Below are 25,427 nucleotides of genomic sequence, written 5' to 3'. Positions count from 1 at the left end.
AGGGAGGCTGGCAAGAGACCTACAGCAACACTGAAGGAGCTGCAGGAATTACTGGCAAGTACTGGTTGTGTACTACATGTGACAACAATCTCCCGTATTCTCCATACGTCTGGACTATGGGGTAGGGTTGCAAGACAGAAGCCTTTTCTTACAGAGAAAAACATCCATGCCCAGCTAAAATTTGCAAAACAATACATCAAGTCTCCGAAAAGCACATGGGAAAATGTGTTATGGTCTGATGAAATCAAGGTTGAACTTTCTGGCCACAATTCCAAAAGGCATGTTTGGCACAAAAACAACACTTCACATCACCAAAAGAACACCATCCCCACAGTGAAGCATGGTGGTGGCAGTACAATGCTTTGGGGTTACATTTCTTCAACTGGAACTGGGGCCTTTAGTCAAGGTGGAGGTAATTATGAACAGTTCCAAATACCAGTCACTTTAGGCATCTGCTAGAAAGCTGAAGATGAAGAGGAATTTCACCTTTCACACGACAATGACCCCAAGCATATATCCAAATCAACAAAATAATGGCTTCAACAGAAGAAAATTAAAGTTTTGGAATGGTCCAGCAAGAGCCCAAACCTAAATCCAATAGAAAATCTATGGAGTGACCTGAAGAGGGCTGTGTACAAGAGATGCCTTCTGACAGATTTCGAGCAGTTTTGCAAGGAAGAGTGGGCAAATATTGCCAAGTCAAGATGTACCATGCTGATAGACTCCTACCCAAGAAGACTGAATGCTGTAATTAAATAAAAAGGTGCTTCAACAAAGTATTAGTTTAAGGATGTGCACACACAACAAAGTATTCGTTTAAGGGGTGCACACTTATGCAACCAGCGTACTGTACATTTTTTATTTTTTTATATTTTTCCCCTAACTGATTTGTTTGCTTTCAATTGAATTGTACAGGTTATAGGTCACATTAAAGGTGGGAAAAGTTTTGAAATGATTTATTGTGGTCTCATTTCTTATATCACAAAAACCTGGCATTTCAACAGGGGTGTGTACACTTTTTATATCCACTGTATATGCAGACTAGGCAATTATGCTTGTACATCAGCTTTCTAATGCCTTTCAAAGTTCAATTAAAATTAAACTAAAAAGAAAAATAGCCAAAGAATGCCTATAATGTCTCAGTTATCTGGGTGTTTGGGTAAAACTGGCAACTTATTAGCTGTTTAACAGAAGACAGAGATATCACAAAACATTTTGCATCTAAACACAAACTTTTATGCCAGGAAACAGTTTTGTTTGTTTTTAAATTTCATCACACATTAATGGCAGATAAGCAACTTACCTTGTCACTTATGCCCAAAAAGCAGGAGTTTATCTGACTATCCTGAATACAGTCACTTAAAAAGAAAAACTTCAAATAGACATACTTATCTCCTTCCATGCATGTGTACTTCCCAGTCCAAAAGATACTATGTATGTTTTCCAAGTAGATTCTGGCTTATGTTTGATTAATATTGCTGTTTATTTATTTATTTATTTGCAGTTTGATTACCGGGGAAGTCCACTGGCCCGAATTGAACCATTTTCAGTGGAGGCCCGGGGAAAAAAGCTCCAAGATGCATTATACAATTTAGATACAACTGATAGTTAATATTAAAGATAATATTATGTAGAATAGTTACTCATAAACGTATTCAATATCATGCATAGTTAATAAATTCATTAAGCTTGAAGGTAGGGATCATAAAGTTTCATTTGAAGAAAGCAGATATGCTTTAGGTGTGGAAAGTTTACATACAAACCTTTTAAGAAAATGTAAATACGCTTTACATACAAACATCAACAGTAGAATGCTATTTACAATATTAACAAGGTTGGGCTGTGTGAGGGTAGCTGTAGGAGTTGTTGAGAGCTTAGAGAGAAGCTATAGAAATTGTTGAGAGCTTAGATAGACTCATACAAAGATAACTATGAGAGTTGTAGAGCTTGGGAACCAGAGAGAGAGAGCCCCCTTTGATTAGGCTGGGTAAAGGCAGGTACATTTCCATTTAGTGGACAGGTGTTTGAATACTTGGGTTTTGAAGTTTTCTGAGTTTGGTATGGTTCTTAGTGTGGAGGGAAGGGAATTCCATTTTTTGCCTAGTGAGAAAGATAGGAGAAGTTGGCCAGCAGGTCGTTTAGGTTTATGGATAGTAATTAAGTTCTGATTTTCAGATCTGAGAGCTCTGTTGGGTGTATATGGGGGAAGGATGTTAGTTAGAGCGGGACATTTTGTTGGGTGAAATATGAGTCTATATGCAGTAGTGAGTTGGAGATAGTGTAGGTAGTTTGGGAGTTCAAGCCAATTCAGGGATTGTAGGGTTAGGCAGTGATGGGTGGTATTTTTAGATTTAGAGGCAAATTTAGAGATTTTGTTGTAGCAGTTTTCTAGTTTAGAGGTGATCGAGGAGGACAGGTTGGTTAGGAGATGGGCTCCGTATAATAAGGAAGGAAGAAGACAAGTCGAGGCCAGAGTTTGCCTGGTAGAGTTGGAGAGAAAGCGATTATTCCTACACAGCATACCTAGCTTTTGGTGGGTTTTCATAATATTTTGTTGAATATGAATATCAAACTTGAGGTGTTTATCTACAGTAATGCCAAGTAGTTTGGCAGACGGGACCACTTCTATAGGTGATCTGGTTTGACTATAGACTTTGAAGTTGTTTTTTATCGTAGGAGAGGGTCTTTGTGGGAGGGAATAGTAAAATCTTTGATTTATTTGCATTGAGAGAGAGAGGTGGTCTTGGCGCATCCAGTTTTCAGTTGTTGAGAAGGCAGTTTAGGTTTTAGTCAGCAATTCAGAGAGGTTTGAGGCAGAGCAATCTAAGGCTGAATAGTCTACGTATTGAATGATTTTAGCATCAGGAATAGCAGTGTGAAAGTTATTGATGAAGACGTTAAAAAGCACTGGCCCAAGGATGGATGCCTGTCATACGCCAGTTGGGGTAGGCAGGAAGGAAGAAATGGAATTCTTCCATTTGACTGCCTGTGATCTGTCTGATAGATAGCTGGAGAACCAGGATAAAGCATTATGTGAGAGATTAAGGTTTGAGAGATGATAGAGAAGGTGCTTGTGGGAAACAGTATCAAAGGCTTTACACAGATCGAGTAAAACAGTAGAAACTAAGTGTCCTGAATCTCGGGCTTGATTGACAGTTTCTAGGAAAGAGAGTAGAGCGTTTTTTGTGCTACGGCCTGGACAGAAGCCATGCTGGGTAAGAGTGAGAAGATTGTTTTGGGTCAGGAAAGGCATAAGTTGGAGGTGGATGCATTTTTCTAGGATTATGGAGACTGGTGAGAGCAAAGTAATGGGGCGAAAGTTTGAGATGCTGGTATTTTTGCTTCCTTTATGAAGAGGAAGAATATAAACTGAGCACCAGAGTTTGGGGACATATGATTCTTTTATGGATTGGTTAATAATGATGCTGATTGGGAGAGCAATGCCATCAGCAGTACATTTTAGGAAGGAAGAGGGAATATTGTCGGGAGAGTTAGAGCAAGGTTTAATTTGGACAAAAGTTTTTTTGTAAAGTTAGTGGAGATGGGTTTGAGTTCAAACAGATAAGGTGAATTAGAAGGGGGAGAGTGTAGAGCAGTTGGGTTATTATTAGGAAATGTCTTGGTGAGAGTAGTAAAAGTTTCTATGAAAAATGAGTTAAATTCAGTGCCTAGTTCGAGGTCAGATTTACTTGGGTCAGGACACGGATTATTCTTGGAGCCTGGATTGAGGAGTGAGTTTAATGAGTTCCAGACTGTTTTGGGGGTTTTTACTGTTATTGGACTGAAGTTTGATATAGAAGGATTTTTTGTCTTTGGTGATTATTCGCTTTGCATGGTTGCAGAGCTGTTTATATTTCAGCAAGGTATTGTCCAGTTTATTGTTTGGGTAAAGCTTCCATAGTTTGTCTCTGTGGTGCATAATCTGTTTTGTCTCTTTGGATGGCCAAGGAGCAGTTTTAGTTTTTATCCTTTTGTTTCTTACTGGGGCTAGTGAGTTTAAAGTATCAAGGAGGACAGAGTTGAAGTATTCTATAGCCTTGTCAAGAGGAAGGATGTTTAGAATTTGCGAGTTCATTTGTTTGAAAGTATTTGAGAAAGTAGTTGGGTTGAAGCTACTGATGTTACGATTTTGAATGTATTGAGGCTGGTGTGGGGAGGAACTAGTTGAGCGATGCATAAAGGCTGGGAGGTGGTCGCTAAAGGTATTAGGAATTGTGCCAGAATTGGTTATTTTATTTGGATCTGAGACTAGGATCCAATCTATAGTGGAAACGGGAGGGTTTATTTTGTTAAGTTGAGTGATGGAGAAGATTATTTGAGTGAAGTCATAGAGGTTAATGGATAGGGAGGGAGAGGGGCAATTGATTTTATTTCAGTCAATATTCACATCACCAAGGATACAAGTTTCATAGTTAATTTCAGTAGAGGCCCATAGCAGAACATTTTCGAGTGTAGAGATATTATTACCAGGTGAGATATATAGGACAATGATACAGATATTTTTATGTTTATTTAGTTTTAGAATTCCAGCAGTTAGTTCAGTGTTCTGGAATTGGAATTAAGATAAGAAGATTGGAGTAGACTAGGCAGTGCCTCCACCTTTTTTTATTTAGTCGGTCATTTCTGAGACAATGAAATCCTGGGGGCAGAATCTCAGAGTTGGAGATAAAAGGCTTGAGCCAGGTTTCAGAGATGGCTAAGATATCTTGTTGGTTATGGCTTAACCAAGCTTGAAGTTTGTGTACTTTGTTGTTTAGACTTTGTGCATTAATTGTAAAAAATATTTAGGGTATTGAGATAGGAGGAAGAGGGTAAGGGATGAGTGTTGTTAATAAAAGATGTAGGACCAGGGTTAGGATGGACATCACCAGCTTGGAGTAGGTTGTTGAAGGAGATATCCTTTAGCCATATTGGTCTGTCAGGCATGAATTTTGGTAGAATGTAGTTTGGAGCAGGTGACGGTTACTTGACTTTAGAGGAGAAGAGTTTAGGGTGAAATAGGTGCAGAGGGTTGGGCTGAATGAGAGAAGAGGAGATAAGAGTGGAAATGGGAGTATGAGTGAGGGAGAAGGTGGGTTTGTATGGTAGTTGTCTTTGTAGGTGGTACTGGACAACCATAGGTGGAATATGAGGTAGCATAGTATAAGGGAAGTAGGAACATAAAAAGGAGGCTGGGGGACTGGAGGGTGTGATAACTTGGAGAGCATGCTGGAGCAAAGAGAGAGTGGTACGAGTGGTTAGGAAAACAGAGAAGGCTATGAAGAAGAAAGGGTTTAAAAAGTGATGGAGGTATTCTACAGATTTAAGAAAAGAGGAGGGGACTATAATTATTGGGTGGAGTACAGATTATAGAGTTTAAGAAGGATGGCTATAGGTGGGAGGAGTAATGAGGGGGGAGCTGGTATTGGGTAATTAGGCTGACAGGTTTGGGTAAGATAGGAATAAAGCTAGGAGTACTGGGGGCGGGTTGAAATTGGGGGCAAGGTAGGTGAGCAGAGTGAGCCCGTAGGGCGAACACAGCGGGAAAGAGCACTAGAGGTGAGTATGGCAGAAAAAGTATCAGCAAAGAGCAGTTTAAAGGCTGCAGTTGGAAGGTATGAGCTAAATATTTCCAGCCAGAAAATGAAGGCTGCCTTTACAGAGGGTGGTTTGGCTGGCGGGCGGGCGGGCGGGCGGGCGGGGGGGGGGTATTTACAGTCTAAGGATATTAACTCACAACCAACTGTTTGTGAAAAAATAAAACTTGCTGGGATTATAAAGAATATCTAGGATTTATATTGGTAGATGCTGCCACCTAATGGTAGAAGGAGATAGCAAACAGCAGGGATAGTTGAACCAGTCTTAGGTTTAAATATATTCTAGGGTAGTGATAACAGGAGGGGGAGAGGGCAAACGGTCTGCGGCAGGCTGCTAGAATGCGCACACGGGAGGGCAGACTATAGATAGTACATCAAGTCTACATTTAATTAGTGTTAGGCAACATACATTTACACAATCTTGTTGGGGGGGGGGTCTTCTCAGTAGTATTTTTCTAAGTACCAGGCAAACTGGCCAATTCAGGGTGTCTTCAGGTGATGGCCAGAGGTATTCCTTTTGCGTTTAAAGCAGGGAGGGAGCACCCGGGATGGATTACTGCTGAGGAGAGGGAGACAACACTGAGTTAGTTAATATCGCAGATGTAGAGGGGAAAGGTAGCAGGTAAGGGATGTTTAGAGAAGAAGTGAGGGAGTAACAAAGCACACTAGTAGAGAAAGGGTATGGTTAGATGAGGCTGGAGCAAGTATATAGAGGAAGATTAGGTTTAGGGGGTTAACAATGGAAAGCAGCAGACATTATGCTATGAGCAATACAAGTTAGGCAATATAGACTCCATTAAATAAAACAAAACATTCATTCAGCAGTTCAGCATGCTATCAGTGACCCTAGTCCGTTTGAGAGGACAGTGTTATACAGCAGTAGAGCCAAATATAAGTGGCAGAAAACAAGGGGTAAATGATAAAGTAATACTATAAAATCTCTAAACAGTGCAATATATAGTGCTCAACAGACTAACACAGTAAACTACAATATGTTCATGCTGTGCAATAACCTGTGCTGAACAGTTTTCAAAACAGTTTACAGAAAAATATAATAGCCGTGTGGTGCCCTTACAGAGACGAACAGAAAAGAAAAATAGCTGCTAAGCCAGTAATTAAGCTAAAGGCTCTAGTAGGACCACTGATCCACCTTAAAAGAGAAATAAAAGCCTTCAACAATATACGTTCGTTGGCATCCTTTTAACAGGACATCTGGAAAGCAGACTAGGCCAGCAAAGTGTAACAGTCGAGCCCTGTATACTCAGACTAGAGTAATGCAGCTGGTGACAACATAAAAAGAGACCCACTCATCCCAAAAAGCAGCTTACAGCTGCTAAGCCGGTAAATAACCTAGCAAAGGGCAAATGACACAGTACAAAGCAAGCAGTCAAACAGTACAGTATATAGGGCAAAACGGTCCCCAAAACTGTGTAGAAGCTGTGCGGAGCCCTTATAGTTACAAATGGAAAGAAAAATGGCTGCTAAACCTGATTTTAAGCGGAAGGCTTGAAGGGGGATTGTTATCCCACCTTAAGAGGCTATCCGGCATTCAGCGATGCACTTTGGTTGGCGTCCTTTTAACAGGACATCATTATACCAGGTTTCTGGTCGTGACAAGCCAGCAGTATTCAATCAAGCCCCTTGTACCCATACTAAATTAATGCAGCATTAGTCAGTGTAGAAAAGAGCTCTACTCATCCCAAAAGCAGTTTGCAGAGGTCAAAAACACAAGTAGGTCACAGATAAATGAAGCCGTCAGCATGAGGCCAACAATAACCTTACAACACAGTTACAAACATTACATTGGAGTGATAGCCATCAGCACAAGGCCATCTATAACCCTAAAACACAGTTACAAGTAAAAATGTGGAGTTTAGTACAATAGTTGCTTAGACAGACATGCTGAAAAGACCTACCCGGGAGGCGAAAACAAGCAACCTAATCTGCAGGACCAGCACAGAGGAGCTGTGGATGCTCAGGACAAGATTTAAAAATGGCACCACAGTCCTTGGGAGATATAAGTAAACTCCAGGAGGAAACTAGCTACGGGGGAGGGGATTGGTGGAGGGAAGGTAGTTGGACTAGAGGGGTAGAACGTAGGCGGGACTAAAGGGGTGGAAAGTTGGTAGGAAGAAAAGTTCCAGGAGGGGGGAGGGCTTAATAGAGGTGAGTATGCCAGAAAAAGTATCAGCAAAGAGCAGTTTACAGGCTGTAGTTGCTTGGTGTAAATGGCAACATTTTTATACAGGAAAATAAGGTACAGTTTTTAAATATGTTTACAGGAAGATATTACATGTCTTAAAATGACAAATTTAGAAATCTGACAACATTTTTTCTTTGTCAACAATAAAGAGTTTATTTTCCAAAATATTGTTTTTTTATCATACATTACAGGTGATAAGCCCATAGAATTGGTTTTGTAGCACAGAGATACCACACATTTCTTGAAACATATTCTCAAACCAAAAAGAATGAATCCAGAAATTGACTGGAAGCAGTTATGTGAATTCTTCTATTTTTATGTATATTTCAGGTATACAGGTACTAAGCAAAGTTTAGCCAGTACAAGTGTAGCATAATAATTGCAAAGCTATAATTCTAAAGATGGTAGCTGCAAGAAATTTTGAGTTCATGAAATCTGAATGCCTTTGATGCCAGGAAATATCCTGTCCTTCCTGCTAACTGGGGACTGGCCCACACCACATGAAAAAAGATGGCAACCTCCTAACTGAAGTAGAGAGAGAGAGCTGAAAAAGGAAACAGATGGGAACTGTAGGGGCAAGCCATGTGCCACCATGTTTACCATCTATGTGTCTTTGGTGATAACATTCACCTGTGGACATAGTGGAACCAACAGGAGAGTACATCTAACAATGGTAACCATATGAAATATCAGAACCCATTACAGTGAGTCCCAAAACATGGAGGTTGAATGGCTTTAAAAAAAAAAAAAAAAAAAAAAAAAAAAAAACGGACTTACATATACTAAATATGAGAAGGCCGTTTCTTGGAATATTCCCTTTTTGAGGTGTGGGGCTTGCCCCACACATCAGGGGGGTGCAGTGGGGCTTGCACCGCTGCAAAAAAAGATGTTTAAAAGAGAACAGCAATGTTCAAGATTTGCTCTTCTACTTCATTTTTGGTCTCCCCCCCCCAGAGTGTTGGCACTCTGCATTTGGACTGATGACATTTCAATACAGAGCCATCTGTAACTTTAGATTTAGATCAGATTTCTTTAGCTCACTTTATAGGCCTCTTGGAGCAGAATCTACAGCCCAAACTCTTTTAGTGATATGTCCCTGTCCTGTTTTGGAAATATAAGATTTTTTTTTAAATCGGCTGGTACTACTGGCACTGTTATGGATATAAAAGGAACTGCCAGCATTGCTACAGTGACTTTATTTTTAGTACAGTTTTGTACCTACCATAAATGTAGATGTTCGAGTGTATACCCTGCTGCAGTCATCACACTTGGTTATCCTGTCGTCAGGCGGTCCCGCAGTCGGCCTGAATTCCAAAGTCTTGGTCCGGCATCGGTTGCTGTCGCTTCTTCCCTGACGTCAGAGCGCCAGGGGTATATAGGAGGCATCCGATGCCATTTTCTTCAGTTTTTCTTGCCCCAGATGTCAGGTGCCCCCCCAAAATGGTGGTCAGTAGATAGTACCAATAATAAAAGTTTAGCACAAACAAAACATCCCTCCAGCTATAAGCAAATACACCACAAAGGTAGTATCAGATTTTACGGCATTGAAAGGTTTTAGTTAGTTAGGTCCGAGGGGATGGAGGGAGGGTAACCTGGACTGCAGCAGGGTATACACTTGAACATCTACATTTATGGTAGGTACAAAACTGTACTATGTTCATCGTGTTACCCTGCTGCAGTCATCACACTTGGGTAGAATCCCAAAGCTAAGGATGGGAGGTGGAGTCAAACAGGGTTAGAGGAGGCTAGAAGGCCCTGCAGAACTGCAGTGGCGTAGCCAGCTCTAGTCTTAGAGTAAAGTGGTAAGTGATGGTGTTTGGTGAAGGTGTGTACTGAACTCCAAGTTGCAGCTTCCAAAATATCCTTGGTTGGCACCCCCCTGAGGAAGGCTGTAGATGTAGCTGCTGCCCTGGTAGAGTGGGGCCTTATGCTAGCAGGAACTGGTTTTCCATGGTGGGTGTAGCAAAAACGAATGCAATGTCCTATCCATTTGGAAATGGTCTGTTTTGATATAGCCTTTCCTTGTGAAGCTGCAGCATAGGATACAAAGAGCTGGTCAGATTGTCTGAAAACCTTAGTTTTATCCATGTAGTAACGTAGATGCCTGTGAATGTCCAAGGGGTGCAGGAGTCTTTCTCCTTTGTTCTGTGGATTTGGAAAGAAGGTGGGTAAATGGATGGTTTGATTTAGAGCCACACTGGATACCACCTTAGGCATAAAGGAGGGGTTAGTTGGTAGAGAAACTCTGTCTTGATGAAAAATGAGGAAAGGCTCTACTGCCATTAGTGCCTGAAGCTCTGAGACTCTTCTGGCTGAAGTTATTGCTAGCAGCAGGGCAGTCTTCCATGATATAAACTTTAAGTCAGCTGAGAAAGCTGGTTCAAAAGGAGGTAGCGTAAGTTTTTCCAGAAAAAAATTGAGGTCCCAGGTTGGTGTAGGTGCTCTCCTGGGGGGTCCTAATGTTTTTGGCCCCTCTGAGAAACTGCCTTAGAAGCGGATGTGAAAATAAGGGAGGATCCGTGTTGTAGTGGGCTGAAATAGCTGAGGCGTGGATTTTAACAGATGAAAAAGAAAGTCCTTTGTGTAACATCTCAGTTAAATACTGTAGAATTTGAGGTATGTGTGGCTGAAGGGTATTTTGGCCTTTAGCTTGGTTCCAGGCGCAAAACCTTTTCCATTTGTCCGAGTAGGCCTTCCTGGTGCTGGGCCTCCTGGTTTCCAGAATAACATCCATAACAGCTTGAGGAAGAGGAGCTGGATGGTTGCTTAGGTGATCTGTCATGCAGCCAAATTTAAGGTTTTGAGCTGGCTGTGTAGAATCTGACTGTCTTGCTGTGTGAGCAAATGAGTAATTTGTGGTAAAATCCAAGGTGGGCCCTGGGTCATATTCCTTAATAGTGGGTACCAGTGCTGGCGTGGCCAGTCTGGGGCTATGAGTATCATTCTGGGTCTCTCCATCCTGACTTTCAGCAGCACCTTTGTGAGAAGGGGCAATGGAGGGAAGGCATATACTGTCAGGTTTTTCCAACTGAGTGAGAGTGTGTCCACTTTCCAAGCTTGATGGTGAAATGTCCTTGTACAAAATTTTGTTAGCTGATAGTTTTGGGGGCTGGCAAACAGGTCTATGTCTGGGTGCCCCCATTTTTGAGTTATCATCGCAAATACTTGTGGATCCAGTTTCCACCCGTGGGGATCCATGATGTTTCTGCTTAGGTCGTCTGCCAATGTGTTCTTTTTTACTGGCAGGAATTGAGCTTGTAGCTGAACTTGGTAAGCCAGTTCTGTGTTCCACAAGGTTATTGCTTGCCTGCATAGAGGGGTAGGAGTGTATACCCCCTTGTTTGTTTATGTACCACATTACTGTGGTGTTGTCCGTCCTTACTGTAAGCTGTCCTGGATGTAAGAGGTCCTTGAAGGCTGTCAGGGCATTCTGTACAGCTAGCATTTCTTTTTGACTGATGTGCAGATTCCTTTGATCTGCTTGTCCATATGCCTTGAACGCACCATCCTGCCATGTGTGCCCCCCCAGGCATAGTCCGATGCATCTGTTGTCATAGTTTGCCTAGCTGGGGGCAAGGTGAAAGGCTGACCCTTGTTGAGGTGACATGCCTGTGACCACCATAGAAACTCTTGTTGAAGGCAGGGAATGAGAGATATCATTGTGTCCAAGCTGTGGCTGTGTTGAGTCCATACACTTTTTAGGCACCACTGTAATTTCCTCACATGCAGTTTTGCAAATGGTATTAAGTAGTATGCAAGATGCCATGAAGCCCAAGGCCTGCAGAATTTTTCTTGCAGGGAGTTGGGTCTTTGTTGCCATTGTTTTGAAGTATTGAGTCAGTTGTAGTTGTTTGTCTGGCGTCAGATAAGCCATCTGGGCCGTTGTATTCAAGCTGGCACCCAGGAATGTCATATTTTGTGAGTGGTACTAGTTTTGATTTCTTTTCATTTACTGTGTACCCTAAGTAACTTAGAAGGTGTTTTACAAAAGCCACATGTTGTAAGAGAATGTCCTTGCTTGGATGAGGCAGTCATCCAGGTATGGGTATATTTGAATTCCTCTTTGTCTGCAGTATGCAATTACTGGTGCCAGGCATTTTGTGAAGACCCTGGGTGCAGTGGATAAGCCAAAGGGCAGTGCAGAGAATTGGTAATGGGTTGAACCTGCAATGAAACGGAGGTATCTTCTGCAATTTTGTCTGATAGGGACATGCGAGGTCCAACGTTACTAGCCATGCTTTCTTGCCCAACATGGGAAGAAGCTGCTGTAGTGTTAGCATCTTGAATTTGGGTACTTGTAAGAAGGAGTTTAGAATTGAAAGGTCCAGAATGGGTCTCCAAGCACTGTCCTTTCTGGGGACTAGAAAGAGCCTTGAGTAAAATCCTTGGCCTTGCTCCCGTGTAGGTACCAGTTGAATGGCTCTCATGTCCATGAGAGCTGTAATTTGTTTTTGTGCCTCTGCCCATTGATTTTGTGGCAGGTTTGGCATTCCTCTTATCGTTGGCAAGGTGTGGAAATGGAATCTGTATCCTTGTGAAATAATGTCTAGGACCCATTTGTCCTTTGTGACGATGCGCCAGTTGTCTGTAAAAAGTGCTAATTTTCCTCCCAAGGGAGCTGCCAAGAGAGTTTTGCTTGGCAATTTGAGGATTAAGTCATTGTGTTTGCCTTCTAGTAGTTTGGGACCTGTCTTCTCCTCCCTTCTGTGTTGCAGTGCCCCATTGTTGAGGTTTGTAATGGGTTTGTGCTTGTCATCTGCCTCTTGGGCGTCTGTATTTATCCCTCTGTGGTCTGTCAGTAGCTGGAAAGGACCAGTTTTTTGTTGGCCAATTTCTGCTGAAGCGTGGGGACTGAACCTGTAAGAAATCTTTGACCGTCTGCATAGATTTTGCCTTATCCTCCATTTTCTTTAAGACTTCTTCTGCTTTAACCCCAAATAGGATATCCTGCTGTAAGGGAGCATCTAGTAACTTTGCTTTAACATGATCAGGCAGAGTTTGTTCCTTTAACAAAGCATGCGTACGTATAACAGACCCAGTAACTGCTGCTCTACAGGAAGCTTCCAAGGAATCAAATCCACATTGTAAAGTATGTTTGCCCACCCGTTCAGCTGAATGCAACAGATCCTGCATTTCCTTCAATTCAGACTGTTGAGGGTGTGTGCCCATCTTTTGTTTTATTTGAGGCATTAGGAATTGCTGGTATTTAAGCATGTGAAATTGACAATTTAGTGCTCTCATAGCTAGAGTGGCTGAGGTGTAAACCTTCTTCCCCCACCTATCTAGTGCTCTGGGGTCCCTTTCAGAGGGTACCGGATTTTTAGCCATAGAAGCCTTAGCCCCTTTGGGACCCTGGGAGATAGTCTCAGGGTCAGCAACAGGGCTTTTGTAAAGGAATTTGTGTGAGTCAGGCACTCTATAGTATCTATCTGGTTTGGCTGGAGCAGGAGGCAGAGAATCTGGATTACGACTAGATTCTAAGTAAACATCATCCACAATGTCTAAAACTGGGGGGATAGCAAGTGGTCTGTAGCAGGGTAACACGATGAACATCTGCATAATCCTTCAAGTGCAATGCTGGACTTCTGGAAGGTTAGGATAGGTGTTACTGGCTTTGTCTGACAAGTACTGCAGTGTCAGTATTTTGGCTTGTGCACTCTAACTTCAGTATGTACTGGTTGTGCCAAATAATATAAATTATAAATCTGACTTTTACACTTTTTTTCTTAGTACATTTCTTTATGTTTTTTTTAATGAATTTGTTCTTTTTACTGGTAGTTTCACCTTAACTTATCTACTGTTACACTGAGGGTAACTGAGAGCTGTTATTATTTACACGGTTTGTGATTGCTGCTCTGTTGTGGTTAGTCTGTCACCAGAGTACATTAATGGTGTATGTCAGTAAGGGGGAGGGGCTTTAAAATGTAACTAGTATGCACATATATAATGTTCCATCATGCAGGTAGACAAAAGTACAGTTGTGTACACTTACCATAAATGTAGAAGTTTGAGTGTATTCATTGTTGCAGTCATCACATTTGGGTTATCCCTGCCAGGGTAGCCCTCGGCCAGCCCGAATACCAGGGGCTTAGTATTTCTGCGTCGGTTGCTGTCACTTCAGGACTGACGTCAGGTCGTCAGTAGTATAAAGTAAGGCAGCCGACGCCATTACATCAGTTTTTCTTGCCCTAACCTGTCAGGAGCCCCCAAGTAGGAGCCAGGTTTTGGTGAAAGAACCCCACCAGTAGAAAGTAAATACCAATCTGTCCCTTGTAAGTATAAAGAAGAAAAGGGGATGGAGGGAGGGAACCCAGGATTGCAACAGTGAATACACTCGAACATCTACATTTATGGTAAGTGTACACAACTGTACTACGTTCTTCATGTTTCACTGTTGCAGTCATCACATTTGGGTTGATTCCTAAAGTTGAGAAAATGGGTGGAGGCAGGCAAGGAAACTAGGGGCTGGCTAGGATGCCCTGCAAGATTGCAAAGGCAAACCCTGCCCTGGATTTGAAGAAGAGAGGCAGGTGGTAATGTTTGGTAAAAGTGTGAACAGATGTCCAGGTGGCAGCCTCCAGGATGTCCCTGGTGGGGACTCCGCTGAGGAAAGCTGCAGAGGTGGAGGCTGCTCTGGTGGAGTGAGTCCTGACCCCTTGGGGGGAGGCTTTCCATGTTGTTTGTAGCAGAAATGGATGCAGTGTGCTATCCACTTGGAAATGGTTTGTTTGGAGGTGGCTTTGCCTTCTGCCCCTGCAGCAAAGCTAACCAGCAATTGATCAGACTTTCTGAAGGATTTCATCCTGTCTAGGTAGAATCTGAGCTATCTGTGCACATCTAGAGAGTGCAGGATCCTCCCCCCTTGTTCTGGGGATTAGGAAAAAAGCTGGGCAAATGAATGGATTGGTTGAGAGCCACACTGGGCACCACCTTGGGCATGAAGGATGGGTTAGTTCTGAGGGATACACTGTCAGCATGGAAGATGATGAAGGGTTCCACAGTCATGAGCGCTTGCAGCTCAAAGACTCTTCTGGCTGAAGTGATGTCCAGAAGGAAAGCTGTTTTCCAGAAGAGAAATGTTAGCTCTGCAGAAGAAGCTGGCTTGAAAGGGGGCAGGGTGAGCTTTTCCAACACAAAGTTAAGGTCCCAAGCTGGGGTTGGTGCTCTTCTGGGTGGCCTCAAGTTGCTAGCCCCTCTTAGGAACTGTTTGATCAAAGGGTGTGAGAAAAAAGGCTGCTCATTGGGTAAACGAGCAGAGATAGCAGAGGCATGAATTTTTATAGAGGAAAAAGAGAGGCCACTGTGTAATAGCTCAGCTAAGTAATCCAGGATGAGAGGGAGGGAGGGTTGTGCAGTATTGGCTCCCTTAGCCTGAATCCAGGTGCAGAACCTTTTCCATTTGTCAGCATAAGACTTTCTAGTGCTAGGGCGTCTGGCCTCACTTATAGCATCTAAAACCTGTTTGCTGAGGTTGGCAGATTGATCAGGGTTAGGGAATAAGCCAAGCTGCCAAACTGAGTGTCTGCAACTGGGGATGCATGAATTCCCCTTCCCTCTGGGTCAGGAGGTTTGGAATCTGAGGAAGATGCCATGGGGGCAGTGGGGACAGGCTGTGCAGCAAGGGGTACCAGTGCTGGTGAGGCCAGTCTGTAGCTATAAGAATTGTCCTTGGTTTTTCCTCCTTTATTTTGAGCAGTACCCTGGAGATGAGAGGTAGTGGAGGAAAGGCATAGACTGATAGTCTGTCCCAGGGGAAGGACAGGGCATCCACTTTCCAAGCCATGTAGTGATGCTCGCTGGTGCAGAATTTGCTGAGCTGATGGTTGGTGTGGGAGGCAAAGAGGTCAACCTTTGGGGTGCTCCATTTCTGAGTTATTAGGGTGAAGGTTCTTCTGTTGAGCTGCCACTCATGTGGGTCCAGAAGATTTATGCTTAATTGGTCTGCCAAAGAGTTGAGAGAGCCTGGTAGGAATTGTGCTAACAGGTGCAGTTGCATGGCAGAGGCTGTGTGTCAAAGGGTCATGGCCAGCCTGCAGAGAGGGGAGGAGAAAGTCCCTCCCTGCTTGTTGATATACCACATCACAGTGGTGTTGTCTGTTTTGATCAGAAGACCCCCTGGGGGGAAAAGGGGCTTGATAGCTATCAAGGCGTGCTTGACAGCCATCATCTCTTTTGGGTTGATGTGCAGAGGGATTTGCTGCAGGCTCCAGTTGCACCCCAAGCATAATCTGATGCATCTGTGGTGAGGGTCTGGGCGGCTGGGGGTGGTGAGAAAGGTAGTCCCTTGTTGTGGGAGTATGCTGCTGCCCACCAAAGAAAATCTTTTCTGAGGCAAGGAATTATAGGTATAAGAGTTTCCAGGTCTTGAGTGTGTTGAGATCAAAGGCTTTTTAGGTCCCACTGAAGTTTCCTCATGTGCAGTCTGGCATATGGAATGAGTAGTATGCAAGATGCCATGAACCCCAGAGCTTGCAGGATCTTCCTTGCAGACAACTGGAGGTCTGGTGGCTAGTTTAGAGAAGTAGGTTGTCAGGAAAATTCATTTTTCTTTTGTAAGGAATGCCATCTGGGATGCTGTGTCCAGGCTTGCTCCCAGGAATATAATCCTTTGCGTGGGCACCTGTTTGGATTTCTTTTCATTGATTGTGTACCCTAGGGAGGTTAGTAGGGACTTTACAAAGGCCAGGTGCTTGAGCAGCTTTCCCTGGCTGTCTGCCTGAATCAGGCAGGCGTCTAAGTATGGGTAAATCTGGATATTCCTTTGTTTGCAAAAGGCAATGGCCAGAGCCAGACATTTTGTGAAAACTCTGGGAGCAGTAGATAAGCCAAAGGGAAGCGCAGAGAACTTAAAGTGCTGCGATCCTGTCCTGAAACAGAGCTATTTCCTGCATGATTCCGTGATAGGAATGTGGAGGTAGGCCTCTTTTACATCTAGGGTGGCTAGCCAAGTGTCCTTGGAGAGCATGGCTAGCAGCTGCTGGAGGGTGAGCATTTTGAATTTTGGGATCACCAGGAAGGTGTTTAAAATGGATAGATCAAGGATGGGGCGCCAGGTGCCCTCTTTTGTGGGCACCAGAAAAAGTCTAGAGTAGAAATCTTGGCCTATCTGTTCTGCAGGAACGTGACATGCTGCCCCCATAGAAAGCAGGTAAAGGACTTCATTGTGAGCCTCTGTCCACTGGTTTGGAGGTAGATATGGGAACCTTTTGGTGTTGGAAGGGTGTGGAAAGAAAATTTGTATCCCTGGGACACTATGTTGAGAACCCAGCAGTCGTTGGTAATGGTGGCCCAGGTGTTTGCGTAAAAGGAGAGTTTTCCTCCTAGGGGTAAATGAAGGTGGGCAGAGAGAGGGGATGGGGGAGGTGAGTCATTGTGAGATCTTACCATAAGGGGGTGGCTTAGAACTCCCTGGTTTTGACGTGGAGGTAGTCCACTGTTCAGATCTCTGCATTCCCTGTGGCTGCTGTCTGGGGGATCTGGTTCCCCGGGGTCTTGGCTGGACTGACTAAGTGGGAGCAGGAAAGGACCAGTGCTTGGTGGGACAATGCCTGCTGGACCTGTAAGTAATCCTTAACGGTCAGCATGGATTTTGCTTTTTCTTCTTTTTTTAAGACCTCTTCTTCCTTAGTGCCAAGTAAGTTGTCTTAATGCAAGGGGGCATCCAACAATTTAGATTTGACATGGTCTGGCAAGGGCTCTTCCTTAAGCAATGCATGCCTTCTAATGACAGATCCGATGACCACTGCCCTGCAAGAAGCTTCTAGGGCGTCAAAACCACAGTGCAAGGTGTGCTTAGTTACTTCACTTGCAGAATCCATTAACTCTTGTAACTCTTTATTTATTCTTTATTTAATCTCAATTGTATAACTGCTGCTCAGTGTGTTTTATGTATGTTTAACTTTGAAAATAATGTTATGTTTTGTAAAGTGTTTTATAATAAGTACAATATGTGCTAAATGCTGGTATTGCTTAAGACTGTAATCTGCTTGAAACTAGCATTTACTAAATGTTCAATGTGTATTATTATCTTGGAGCTTTTCAAGATTCTGCACAAGCAGGAAAGGAGAACATTTTTTGTTTGAAGAGTTCCTGGGTATTGTTGCTGAAATTTTAGCATATGGAATTGACAATTTAGTGCCCTGATAGCAAGAGTAGCTGAGGTGTATACTTTTTTCACCCCATCTGTCTAGTGCTCGGAAATCCCTATCTGGGGAGGTGGGATTCTTAGCAGAGGTTGCTTTAATCCCTTTAGGCCCTTGAGAAATAACCTCAGGGTCAGCAGTAAAATTTTTAAAAGGAAACTTGTGTGAGTCAGGGACTGTATAGTACCTATCTGGTTTTCTGGCTGTACGAGGGAGGGTGTCAGGAGTCAAGGATTCCAGGAAAACATCCTCCACAACATCCAGGACTGAGGGGATGGCCAAGGGTCTGTGCTGTGGAAGATTAAGAATTCCCTGAGTCTCTTTTTGGACTGAGGGTAGTCCTGACTCTCCCACTGGAAATGCTCCCTTAAGGTATGAAGGGTTTCCCCAAAGGAAAAATCCTCTTGGTGGGAGGCTGAAGGGATGGAATCCTCTGCATCAGAATCCTCATTAGTAGAGAGGGGTTGGCATGTCTTCAAATTCAGATGCATAAGAGTCATCTGACTCTTGTTCAGACAAACCTAGAGGGGACAGATCTCTTTTCCTTTTGGAGGGGGTAACTTGGGTTCCCCTGATCAGCATGATAAGGTCTTCCACCATTTTAAGCATTTGAGACTGAGGCAGGGAAGCAGGTGCCTGAGATTGGGTTTCTTGGGTGTAGTTCATACCCTGGGCCTAAGAAAAGTACAGTTGTGTACACTTACCATAAATGTAGATGCTCCAGTGTATTCACTGTTGCCGTCATCACATTTGGGTTATCTGCTTGCAGTAGCCCTCAGTCTGCCTGATTAACAAAGTCTTGGGTCCTGCGTCGGTTGCTGTCTCCTCTTCCGTGACGTCAGGTCGTCAGGGGTATAAAACATGCAGCCGATGCCATTACATCAGTTTTTCTTGCCGCAGACATCAGATGCCCCCCTAGTGGGAAGCAATTAATCCTATAAACAGACAAGGTTATACCTCCAACAAAAAAGCAAATACACCAAAAAACTTTTAAGCATAGTAAAAGAGTGTAGAGGTATAGCCAAAAGAAGTCAGGGGGCTGGAGGGAGGGTAACCAGGACTGCAACAGTGAATACACTCGAACATCTACATTTATGGTAAGTGTACACAACTGTACTATGTTCTTTGTGTTTCACTGTTGCAGTCATCACATTTGGGTAGATTCCCAAAGCTAAGGCTGTGAGGAGGAATTTAGATAGCATTAAGACCAGCTATAAGGCCCTGCAAGACTGCAGTGGCAAAGCCAGCTCTGGAGTTAGAAAACCTTGGCAAATAGTAATGCTTGCAAAGAATGTACAGAACTCCATGTAGCAGCTTCTAGGATGTCCCTGGTAGGGATGCCTCTGAGAAAGGCTGTAGAGGTAAATGCAGCCCTGGTGGAGTGAGGTCTGATCCCCTGTGGGATAGGTTTTCCATGGTGCTTATAGCAGAAATGAATGCAATGGCCTATCCATATAGAAACGGTTTGCCTTGAAATAGCCTTCCCCTCTGTCCCTGCAGCAAATGCCATCAGCAGTTGTTCAGATTTCCTTTGAGGTTTAGTCCTGTCCAAGAAGAATCTAAGTTTTCTGTGCACATCTAAGGAGTGCAGTATCCATTCCCCTTTGTTCTGTGGATTAGGAATGAAGGGTGGCAAATGAATGGACTGATTAAGGGTCACACTGGATTTCACTTTGGGCATGAAAGAGGGATTGGTCCTGAGGGACACCCTGTCCGCATGAAAGATGATGAAATGCTCCACTGCCATAAGGGCCTGTAATTCAGATACTCTTCTTGCTTAAGTGATTGCTAAAAGGAAAGCTGTTTTCCAGGAAAGAAAGTTTAAGTCTGCAGTAGCAGTTGGATCGAAAAAAGGTAGAGTGAGTTTCTCCAAAACAAAGTTAAGGTCCCAGGCTGGAGTAGGAGCTCTCTTGGGTGGTCTTACATTTTTGGCCCCTCTAAGGAACTGCTTGAACAGTGGATGAGAGAAGCGGGGAGGTTCTGTGTTATAATGAGCTGAAATGGCTTGAATTTTGACAGAGGAAAAAGACAAGCCCTTGTGAAGCATCTCAGTTAAGTATTGTAAAATCTGAGATTGGGCACTGCTGTGCTCATCCCTTGAGAGTGGATCCAGGCACATAATCTTTTCCATTTTTCAGCATTAGATTTTCTAGTACTAGGCCTCCTTGCCTCTAACATGATATCCATCACAGGTTTACTGAGGGATGGTACAGGGGAGATTAGGTAATTAGCCAGGCTGCTAGGTTCAGTGTTAGAAGCTGAGGGTGCAGAATCTGGTTCTCCTGCTGAGACAACAGGGAAGGAGCCTGAGGCAGGTGTCATGGGGATAACTGTGACACACTGCATAGGAGGGGGTACCAGTCTTGGCGTGGCCAGTCTGGAGCAATCAAAATCATCCTTGGTTTGTCCTGTTTGATTTTTAGTAGTACTTTCGAGAGCAGAGGCAGAGGGAGGAAGGCATAGACTGATAGTTTTTTCCAGCTGAAGGACAGTGCATCCACTTTCCAGGCTTGTTTGTGGGGAGTCCTTGTGCAAAATTTGTCCAATTGGTAGTTCTGTGGAGAGGCAAACAGGTCTATATCTGGGCTCCCCCATTTGCTTGAAAACATGTTGAAAATCCTTGGTTCTGGTTTCCACTCGTGTGGGTCCATGAGGTTTCTGCTTAGTCCGTCTGCCAGTGTATTTAATTTTCCTGGCAGGAATTGAGCTTGTAGGTGCACTTGGTAGCTCAAGGTTGTGTTCCACAATGCCATGGCTAGTCTGCAGAGGAGGTAAAAATGTGTACCCCCCTGCTTGCTTATGTACCACATAACAGTGGTGTTGTCTGTCTTTACCATTAGTTTTCCTGGAAGAATGTGGTCCTTGAAGGCTGTCAGAGCATTCTGTACAGCTAACTTTTCTTTTTGATTAATATGCAGGTGCATTTGACTTGGGTTCCATTTGCCCTGAGTGCACTTCCCTGCCAGGTGAGCCCTCCATGCATAGTCTGATGTGTCTGTTGTTAGGGTATGGGCGGCAGGCGGTGGTGTGAAAGGTAGTCCCTTGTTTTGGTGGCAGGCCTCTGTCCACCAAAGGAACTCTAGGGGAAGGCAAGGTATGATAGGAATCATTGCGTCTAGATCCTGAGAATGTTGACACCATAGGCTTTTTAGATACCTCTGTAGTTTCCTCATATGCAGTCTTGCATATGGAATTAGAAGAATGCATGAGGCCATGAACCCCAAGGCTTGCAGTATTTGTCTTGCAGACAGCAGGGTTTTTGTAGCCACTTATTTGAAGTAGGTTGTCAAATGAATTTGTTTCTCTGGCGTGAGGAAAGCCATCTGAGAAGTTGTATTCAAGCTTGCTCCCAGGAATATAATTTGTTGACAGGGTACTAGCTGTGATTTCTTTTCGTTTATGGTGTACCCCAGACAAGTTAGAACCCTTTGTACAAAGGCCAGATGATTCAAAAGTATGCCCTGGTTTTCTGCCTGAATTAGACAATCGTCCAGGTATGGGTATATTTGAATATTTCTTTGCCTGCAAAATGCAATAACTGGAGCTAGGCACTTTGTGAATACCTTGGGTGCAGTAGATAAGCCAAAGGGCAGTGCAGAGAACTGACAGTGCATGTAGCCTGCTTTGAAGCATAGGTATCTTCTGCAAGATTCCCTGATTGGGATGTGCAGGTATGCTTCTTTTAAATCTCATGTTGCCAACCAGGCATCTTTGCCTAGCATAGGAAGCAACTGGTGAAGAGTCAGCATCTTGAATTTTGGAATCACCAAAAAGGTGTTTAGACCAGACAGGTCCAGGATAGGATGCCATGAATTATCTTTTCTGGATATCAGGAAAAGTCTCAAGTAGAAACCTTGCCCCTTTATCTCTTCTGGTACCAACTGAATAGCCCCTATGCTTATGAGAGAGTACTTGCTTTTGGGCCTCTGCCCACTGATTTGGGGGTAGATCTGACCACCCACTTGGTGTTGGCAACGTGTGGAAGTGAAATCTATATCCCTGGGACACTATACTAATAACCCATTTGTCCAGGGTAATGAGTTCCCAGTTCTTTGCATGAAGAGCAATCTTTCCCCCCAAAGGGGCAGTCAGTTGATAAGTGCTTGGAAATTTTAAAAGGAAGTCATTGAGACAGCTTACCATGGGGGGAGTCTTATTACTCCCAGATTTGGAAGTGGAGGCCCCCCACTGCTTAGTCCTGTGAGTACCCTGGGACTGCAGCCTGGGAGCTCTGCTGGATCTGGGTTTGGACTGAGAAGGTCTGGAAGAGGCAGGAAAGGACCAATTCTTGGAAGGCCAATGTCTACTAAATCTTGGAGGTTGTACTTGTAAAAAATCTTTAACATTTTGCATAGATTTAGCTTTTTCTTCCATCTTTTTAAGAACTTCTTCTGCCTTGTTGCCAAACAGGCGGTCCTAGTTTAGGGGAGCATCCAGTAATTTTGCTTTAACATGATCTGGTAGGGATTGCTCCTTAAGCCAAGCATGCCTTCTAAGTACAGACCCAGTTACCACAGCCCTGCAAGATGCCTCTTCTTCTTTCGGCTTTTTTCTCGGTTAGGGGTTGCCACAGCGGATCACCTGTCCGCTCATGATTGGCAGTGGAGTTTTACAGTGTCAAGTTGCCAGCCCGGTGCCCAACCTTCCACAGAAGGTGTACACACACACACACACACACACACACACACACACACACACACACACACACACATGCCTAGGGTCAATTTAGAGTGTCCAATCCACCTACAGCATGTCTTTGGGATGTGGGAGGAAACCAGAGCACCCGGAGGAAAACCACACGACCACAGGGAGGACATGCAGACTCCGCACAGAAGGCACCCCAGCCAAGAATCGAACTGGAGAACCTCTTGCTGTGAGGTGGCAATGCTAACCACTGAACCACCATGGCTGCCCCCTGCAAGTTGCCTCTAGAGAGCCAAAACCACATTGCAAAGTATGTTTTCGAACCTGTTCAGCTGAATGCAGTAAATCCTGTAATTCTTTATTTTCAGCACAAGCAGGAAACAACATCATTTTCTGTTTAAGCAATCCAATAATATGCTGCTGACACTTCAACATATGAAACTGGCAGTTTAAGGCCCTAATTGCCAAAGTTGCAGAAGTGTATACCTTCTTATCCCATCTATCCAGCGTCCTGGAGTCTCTGTCAGAGGGGGTAGGACTTTTGGCAGTAGTAGCTTTAATGTCCTTAGGCCCCTGTGAAATGGTCACAGGATCCGCAGTAGGATTTTTGAAAAGGAACTTGTGAGAGTCAGGGACCCTGTAATATCTATCAGGTTTCCTGGAAGCAGGAGGTAAAGAGTCAGGTGTCCAAGCTAGATTCTGCAAATGTATCATCAACAATGTCTAATACAGGAGGTATGGCTAAAGGCCTGTGCTGGGGCAGGAGTAAGAAATCCCTAAGCCTCTTTTTAGAAACAGAGAAATCCTGACTTTCCCAATGAAAATGCTCCCTGAGAGTATGCAGGGTTTTACCAAAAAAGAATTCCTCTGGGGGGAAGCAGAGGGAATGGAGTCCTCAGCATCAGAATCCTCATAGGTAGATAAGGGCAAATCCTGGTCATCAGAGGAAATAGAAAATTCAGAAGCCTGGCCGGAAGTATCATAAACAAACTCACTCCTAGGTCTCTTAGAGGGGGGAGGCTGGCTTCCCCTGATTAAAGTAATAAGGTCTTCAGCCATTCTTACCATCTGTTTTTTACCAAACTCAGGTAGCAGCCGACTGGCACTCATGCAAACTGCTTCTGCTTCAGGCTCCATGTCAAGAAAGACTGATGTAATGGCGTTGACTGCCTTACTTTATACTATTGATGACCTGGTGGCAGTCCTGATGCGACAGCAACCGACGCAGAACTACTAAGCCTCTGGTATTTGGGCTGGCCGAGGGCTACTCTGGCAGGGATAACCCAAATGAGATGACTGCAACAGTGAAACACGAAGAACATCAAATGTTTCCATATGGGCAAACACCTGTGTGTCTGTTATAATGGAAGGTTGTGGTACTGATGGACAAATATTAATGATATCAATACAGGAGAAGGGGCCAATAACTCTGGCTTGTACCTGTAGAGCTTGTGTGTATTTGGTAAATGGGAGACGTAGCTCAATGTACATGTCAGCACAGTTCTTCAATTGCAAGTCTCTGTTTTAGACGGAGTAAAAAGGTATGTTATTACTGAGTAAATAATTATTTTCCAGTGTACAATGTTTGTAGCTTGCCATTACTCAGTTATATGGGCAAGCAAAGGTAAGTAACCTTATTCCTCTGCATTTCTCACTATTCCTTGCAGCTGTAACTTGCACTACAGTAATGTGGATAACAACTGATGGTTTCAGGCCATGGCATTAACACATGTGACAATTATCTTTTTGTATACAGACGCTTACTCTGACTTCAGTGAGACCATGCCCACCTTGGCTGTGAAACTGCAAACATAACATAACAAACTATAAAAGACAAAAGACAACTTGCAATGCAGATGTTGACCACTCAGGGCACGCCTTCAAGACAAATGGCAATACTTAGTGAGATGATGATGAAAACATATTACTTGCTGGCAGGATGCTGGTCATCACTGATGGTCAAGAAGTATGGCCTGGCAAAGGATAGCCAGAGAAAAGGCCATGGATAACAGTGAAGATAATCTGCCATTGTCAGTGCTGAAGACAAAGGAAGCGGTCACAAATCATGCAAATGAATGACTGGATTGCGTGCCTCAAACTGACAGTCACACAGATGTTGATACAATGATGATTTCCCACTAGCAGACACACTAATGGAGACTAACCATTGCAGTGCACCATGTGCTCATGTATTCGGACAGATGATGAAATACCACCAGATTTGCTGTGCACAAGAGCATCTTTCAGATGTAACGAAGATGAACTACTGGATCTCAGTCACACAGACATTCTCACATAGGGTGACCTCAGTATGCCGTAAAAAAAGGTACTCTGTTGTGAACTGTACCATACATGGTACATAGCAAACAGGAATGCAATGCATTTTGGGAGTCTTGGCAAATGTCAGCCATGTCATTACATGGAAGCAAGTGCCATGACCAAGTACAGAAAAAATGTCAAACTGCTATGTAAAGTGTACACATCACAGACAGTGCTTAATGATTTATGAGCTGATGTTTGTGATTAATATGTGATATATAGTCACACAGATGGTTTTATGGGGATGTTAGAACTACCACCATGGTCCAGAAAAGACAGAGGTGGACTTCATGAAATTAATGTTTGCAGAGGAAATAAATATTCACACTGCCTGTAAGGCCAAATGCTTTCCTGTGGTACTGCAAGTTGTGGCACAGACGATGTTTAGTAGACTTCAGTCACTGCTGATGACACACGTACATCGTAATGTTCAGGTACACATGCCTATAGTTAAAACTACCAGATATCAGGTAGTTCTAGGAAATTAACTGCCTCTATGGACATCTTCCCATAGCCAAATACATAAAAGACTGATTTGAAAAA

General features: G+C 43.6%; 1 protein-coding gene across 2 annotated transcripts in view; it reads right to left on the bottom strand.

Moving 5' to 3' along the window:
- SHROOM2 (shroom family member 2) overlaps positions 1-25,427 on the bottom strand; it is a 2,012,858-nt gene that overhangs the window by 514,405 nt on the left and 1,473,026 nt on the right. The gene's annotated exons all lie outside the window — the stretch shown is intronic.

Source organism: Protopterus annectens, chromosome 5.part0, assembly GCF_019279795.1.
Source record: "Protopterus annectens isolate FY-2018-M chromosome 5.part0, PAN1.0, whole genome shotgun sequence".
NCBI classification, from domain to species: Eukaryota; Metazoa; Chordata; order Ceratodontiformes; family Protopteridae; genus Protopterus; species Protopterus annectens.
The sequence above is the reverse complement of the archived record's forward strand: the minus strand, read 5'-3'. Positions and strand labels throughout refer to the sequence as shown.